The following is a 6,219-nucleotide window of genomic DNA, read 5'->3' as shown; positions in this document are numbered from 1 at the left end:
TTCTAGCCGCCTTTTGTTTTAGGTTTCATTTCCATTGTACTTCTTTATAGTCACTGTATTGGTGTTGCGTGTTATTGCGTCGCACGATTAACGCTTTTGTTACGTTGATAATTTATCTTCGGCTTGATGAGTTACACTTGGTTTACTTCATGTAACCGTAGTTGATCCTTTTCTAAAGGCCTGTAAGGTATATTCATGAAAGACATATTTATAAAATAAACTAAATGTGCCGCAAGCAGACAAGCTGAAGAACAAGTAGTATTTTTGGGTGTTCGTTGTGATTGACATTTTATCAATTACCGTTTATAATTATGGGGACGTCTGCTTGAGTGGCAACTACGTGTACCAATAAACGAGTTGTACAATTCATCACTTCACGCTTCGTCCACAATTTCTCGCAGCGTCGAGCCTTCGGAATGCAGCACTGTGCTGGCAATGGCACGCGAGCGCACGCAGCAGAACACACAAATTTTATTTTCACCCGCAAAGGCAGCTTTCTTCAGGCTTGCTACGCTCTTCCTAAAAACATTCCTTTGCACCTTGCGGTTGCACTTCACCTCGAATAATTCGCCTTTGGACTGGCGTAGTTAATTCGGTGAGTGAGGTTTGTCCGTTTGCTAACAATACCAATAATAGATACGTAGAGAAGGATAAAAAAATTGTTTTTCTGCACCCGTATAATATTTTTTCCTGCACTTTCGCTTGTGAGCTAATGCATGTCAATAAGCGCAGCATTGGTTTTTATTAGTAAACGTGGTTCTAAATTTTGGCATCTGATGGTAAAGTGACCTCAGCATTCCGTTCGGTGACCTAGCGCGATGAAGGGTATTTTGTGGCGATTGCGGCAAAAAAAAAATATTACAGTTTGAGAGGTACGCGCCAAAAACACGATGTAATCATGAGGCACGCCGTAGTTGGGGACTCGGGATATCTTTTGGCCATCTAGGCTTTTGTGATGCGCACCTCAATCTAAGTACATGAGCGATTGTGGCAGGTTTCCATGAGCGGATTATGCTACGTCTGGCTTCACGCCTTATCACCGAAAGCAGCAGGCGACTTGTGCAACGATTTGAAACCAGCTCACAAAATAATAAGCAAACAAATAACCCGCAAATACAGATGGATAGTGCGCTTTCGGAGCATAACGAAGCTCCTGCAAAAAAATTCCGGTTCTACGTACCTATGTGAATGTACGGGAGAGTATGTGCGAAGAAAAAAAAACGCATTGGCCCATCTATACTCCTTCAGCTGGCATTTCCAAACAAGAGATCATACAGCAGTGCAAAATTACTTTCTTCTCACCTCATCCAAGCCACAGCAACCTGGAAGGCCCTCGGTTGCGAGTGCCCCGTTGCGAAGAAAGGGGTGGCCACGTCCACCACTGAACTCCCTCCGTGCGAACGGGACGGCCAAACCGGTGGCAAACCTGCACTCTCGGAGAGCATCGTGGGGATCACTCCTCGCTCCTTTACGTAGCCATGGTAGTGTGCGGCTCCCGTGAATAGCTTGTGTGCCTTGCTAAGCGAAGCACACAAGCATCGTGCGATTGTCTTTGCGGCGTAATAAGATGACTGGTCGACTTCGACGAACGCCATCTGTATTATCGCACGATCACAGATTTTAGCCGCTTATTGGTTCAAGCACATATCATAACAAGCTTTACTGCATTCAAAACAACTTTAGTAGCTGGAAAATGGGAATGAAGCGCTCAAGGCACCCCCTTGTCTCCATCAACTCAAAGCTGTGCTATGTTTCAGATTTCACGTAATTAGGTTTAGGATGCCCGCAGATTGCTCAGCATGAATATATATATATATATATATATATATATATATATATATATATATATATATATATATATATATATATATATATATATATATTGTAATGATGTTAATAAAACAATGATATTTATCAAGGGCGAACTTGTGCCCACAAGTAAACGTCACTGTGGTCGTGAAGAAATCCGCGGCAGTCCCGTTCTCAAACTGGGCTCGAACCATCTTCCTCTTTCTTCTCGCGTGACACCTCGTGCGCGTGGCGCATGCGAGCCGGGTCCAACCGGCTACCTGCACCACGAAGATCGCGGCCTGTTGTTGAACACCACGGTACGCCGGTTTTACGGATGGAGTCTTGCACCTTTGACACTCGCGGCAAGTCTTGACGTAGTGCTGCACTGATGCTAATAACTTAGGCCAGTAGTACTTCAGACGAATCCTGGCGAATGTACGGCTCACGCCCATGTGTCCAGATGTCGGTTCATCGTGACATGCATGCAAAATTTCTGCTCTAATAGCTGTGGGTACGACAAGTAAAAACTTCGTCTCGCTGTTCTCGAAGTTTCTCTTGTAGAGGACATTTCCTCGCATACGGAACGAGGATAGCCCTCTAGAGAAAATACGCGGGAGTTGAACGTCGAGTCCCTCCAGGCGCTGTATAAGTGGAAGCAAGTCTGGGTCATCTCGCTGTTGTTGAGCGATTTGCGACGCGTCAACAATGCCAAGGAACGGGACATCCTTTTCTTCTGACACAGTAGTCTCGACTGGTGCGCGTGACAAGCAGTCGGCATCGCTGTGTTTCCTTCCGGAACGGTATACGACAGTAATGTCATACTCTTGAAGCCTAAGGCTCCATCTTGCTAGTCGTCCGGATGGATCCTTGAGATTCGCCAGCCAGCAAAGCAAATGGTGATGACTGACTGCTCTGAATAGGTCTACCATAGAGGTAGGTCCGCAATTTACATATTGCCCAAATGACTGCAAGACATTCTTTCTTGGTTGCTGAGTAGTTTGCCTCGGCTTTCGAGAGCTTACGACTGGCATAAGCTATTACTTTCTCCTGGCCGTTCTTCCACTGTACTAGAACGGCACCGAGGCCGACGTTACTCGCATCGGTATGAACTTCAGTGTCGGCTGTCTCATCAAAATGGGCAAGGATTGGAGAAGCTTGCAGGCGTTTTCTTAACTCGTCAAAGGCGTCTTGTTGTTCGTTTTTCCACATTAAAGATTAATCTTCTCTTGTTAGTATTATAAAGGGCTCAGCAATCTTTGAAAAGTTTTCCACAAATCTTCTATAGTATGCGCATAAAGCCAAAAAACGTCACACTGACTTTTTGTCTGTGGGTGTCGAGAACCACGCAACGGCTGCTGTCTTTTCGGGATCTGGCCGAACGCCTTCAGCACTGATGACGTGTCCGAGAAACCGAAGTTCATCGAAGCCGAATTGACATTTTTCCGGCTTAATTGTCAAGTCTGCTGCACGGATAGCTCCTAGTACTAGACGCAGGCGCTCTAGATGTTGGTCAAATGTGGTGGAAAATACGACCACATCGTCCAAATACACTAAGCACGACTGCCATTTCAATCCTGCGAGCACAGTGCCCATCATTCGCTGGAACGTTGCAGGCGCAGAACAGAGGCCGAATGGAAGCGCTTTAAATTCGTAGAGGCCATCAGGGTTTACGAATGCTGTCTTTTCACGGTCCCGCTCATCCACCTCTATTTGCTAATATCCACTCTTGAGATCCAGGGAGAAAAACTTTGCACATCGGAGCCGATCTAACGTATCATCGATACGCGGAGGGGGTATACATCTCGCTTAGTTACGATGTTCAATTTACGGTAGTCGACGCAGAATCGAAGTGTGTTACCTTTTTTCTTAACGAGCACTACGGGAGACGCCCATGGACTGCTGGAAGGCTGAATAACGTCATCTGAAAGCATCTCCTCTACTTGCTTCTTGATGATCTCTCTTTCTTTTGGTAAAACTCGATACGTGTGCTGGCATACCGGTCTTGTAGCATCCTCTGTTATGATTCTGTGCTTTGCTACAGACGTGCGCCGTGCTTTCGAGGAAGTGGAGAAGCAGTCGGAAAAATCCTTGATCAGGGCATATATCTGTTTCTTTTGGGCTTCCAGGAGTCTCGAGTTGACGGTAATTGATCTGTCGACACTACAGGTTCCTGGCAGGGCTGTTGACGTTGTAGTTAAGCTGCATAATTCGGTCGCTACACAGAACTCGTGGAAATAAGCAATAGCCCTTCCTTCTGCGATGTGTTGGAATTCATTTCCGAAATTCGTAAGTGCAACATTTGCACGGCCATCATTTAAGCGAACAAGACCCCGAGCCACGCAAATACCTTTGTTGAAAAGGAGCTCTATGTTTCCATCCGCTATGCCTTCGCGTTCGTGAAATCTTTCATTCTCCACAAGAACCATTATACTGCAGCGTGGCGGCACAGTTACGTCATCATCAACGACGCGCAGTGCAGCGAGACGTCGCTCCTTCGATTCTTCCACAGGTATAGCTTTTTTTTTGTCGAGAAAGACACACTGGACTTACGTAGGTTAATTATGGCGCCGCTAGCTTATAAAAAATCCATTCCCAATATAAGTTCCCGTGAATATTCTGGCAGTACAATAAAGTCAGAAACGTAAGTGAAGCCTTTTAACGTAAGTCTTGCAGTGCAGGCCAAGGAGCGTAATAAGATGACCGCCTGCCGTGCGTATCTGCGGACCAGTCCACTGCGTCACAACTTTTTTCAGGTGCTTCGCCACCTTGAAGCTTACTACCGAATAATCAGCGCCGGTGTCGACTAAGGCATTCATTCAGCTCGCATCCGTCTGTTATCAACCGCAAATCTGATGTAATCATTTCGTTCCTGCACCTGTATACTGGAATTTTCTCATCACCGTACTGGACCCGCGTAGGAGGATCTTCGTAACTCTGGTTATCAGCGACCTCACCTCCACAGGTCGCTTGCTTCAGTTTTCCTGGTATGGGCTTGGTGAACGGCTAGGTAACCTAGGTAACCTAGACGCCTAGGTAACCTTGGAGACGCGCGTGGGCTAGGCGATCGGTAGCGCATAGGCGACGATGACCGTGGCTGCTGTTGGCGAGGAGTAACGGGGCTTTGGCGCGTGGACAAGTATTCTTCGATCTCCGCTTGCCGTTCACCATTTCAGGGGCATGGTGCGCTTAAGGGAAAACCCCTTAACTCAACTTGATGATGCGGGCAGAACCTATACAGGTGATCCGCTTCTCCGCAGTGAAAACACAGAGGCCTGCGCTCGTGGTCACGCCAGACGTCACTTTTTCGGAGCATTTGTTCCACAAAACAAGGTGCACTACGTACTGAAGGCGGATAGGCAGCTGGTGGTTCCAACAGACGAGTTGCACTGCGTACTGTCGGCGGGTAGGAAACGGTTGTCGCAACTGCTCCACTACTGTGTACCGCGGGTTGCCTGAGTGCGTCGGCGTACGCTGGGGTGCGCCGCATCGGCTGTGGCTCACGCTCTGGATCCCGTATGACCTGCCTCAGTTCGTCCCGGACAACGTCGATGATAGACAGTGCAGTTGGAGCCTGAGGTGCCTGCAGCTTGTTGAGCTCTTCCTTGATCACTGACCAGACGAGCTCCCGCAGGACTTCAAGGTCGTTTAGCACACCTCCAGAGAAGACATGGGCAGGTGCACAGCTTGCCTCACGGTTGTATTGCCGAGCCCGCTGTTCCAGCGTCCTTTCGATGGTCGTTGCTTCGCATCTGAACTCGGCGACCATGCGCGGTGGGTTGCGGACGAGAACTGCGAACAGTTCCTGCTTTACTCCACGCATGAGATGGCGCAGCTTCTTATTTTCACTCATGTTCGGATCAGCACGCTTGAACAGGCGGGACATGTCCTCGATGTACATCGCCACGTTCTCGTTTGTGAGTTGGTTCCTAGCTTGAAGTGCGCTTTCTGCCTTTTCTTTACGATCCGTGCTGGCGCACGTTGCTAGCAGTTGTCGAAATTCCTCCCAAGAGGACAAAGAGGGTTCGTGGTTTTCATACCACGTTTTTGCGAAGTCCTCGAAAGAGAAATATACGTTACGGAGCTTCTGTCTTTCATTCTATTCATTAAAGCTCGCCACTCTCCAACAGTTCCAACCAGTCTTCCACGTCTTCGAACGAGTCGTCGTGGAACATTGGCGGCTTGCGAGGTTGGCTTACGACCAGCTGTGCCGGTGTTATTGTCATTGTGGCGGCGTCCGTTGTCTGAGCTTCCCTTGGCATGAAGAGAATAGGGCCGAATTCGGGCGAGTCACCTCGAAGACGGCGGCTGGTCCGCTGGTGTACAGGCATCAGTTCCACGGGATGGACTCGCTGGTGGTCGGGGCTACGTTAACTTCCGTTCGTGGGGCTTCGACTGATACCCCGCACCTCCACCAGAAATGTAACGATG

This window comes from Dermacentor albipictus, unplaced genomic scaffold, assembly GCF_038994185.2.
Source record: "Dermacentor albipictus isolate Rhodes 1998 colony unplaced genomic scaffold, USDA_Dalb.pri_finalv2 scaffold_151, whole genome shotgun sequence".
In the NCBI taxonomy this organism is placed as follows: Eukaryota; Metazoa; Arthropoda; class Arachnida; order Ixodida; family Ixodidae; genus Dermacentor; species Dermacentor albipictus.
This window is presented reverse-complemented; position numbering follows the sequence as displayed.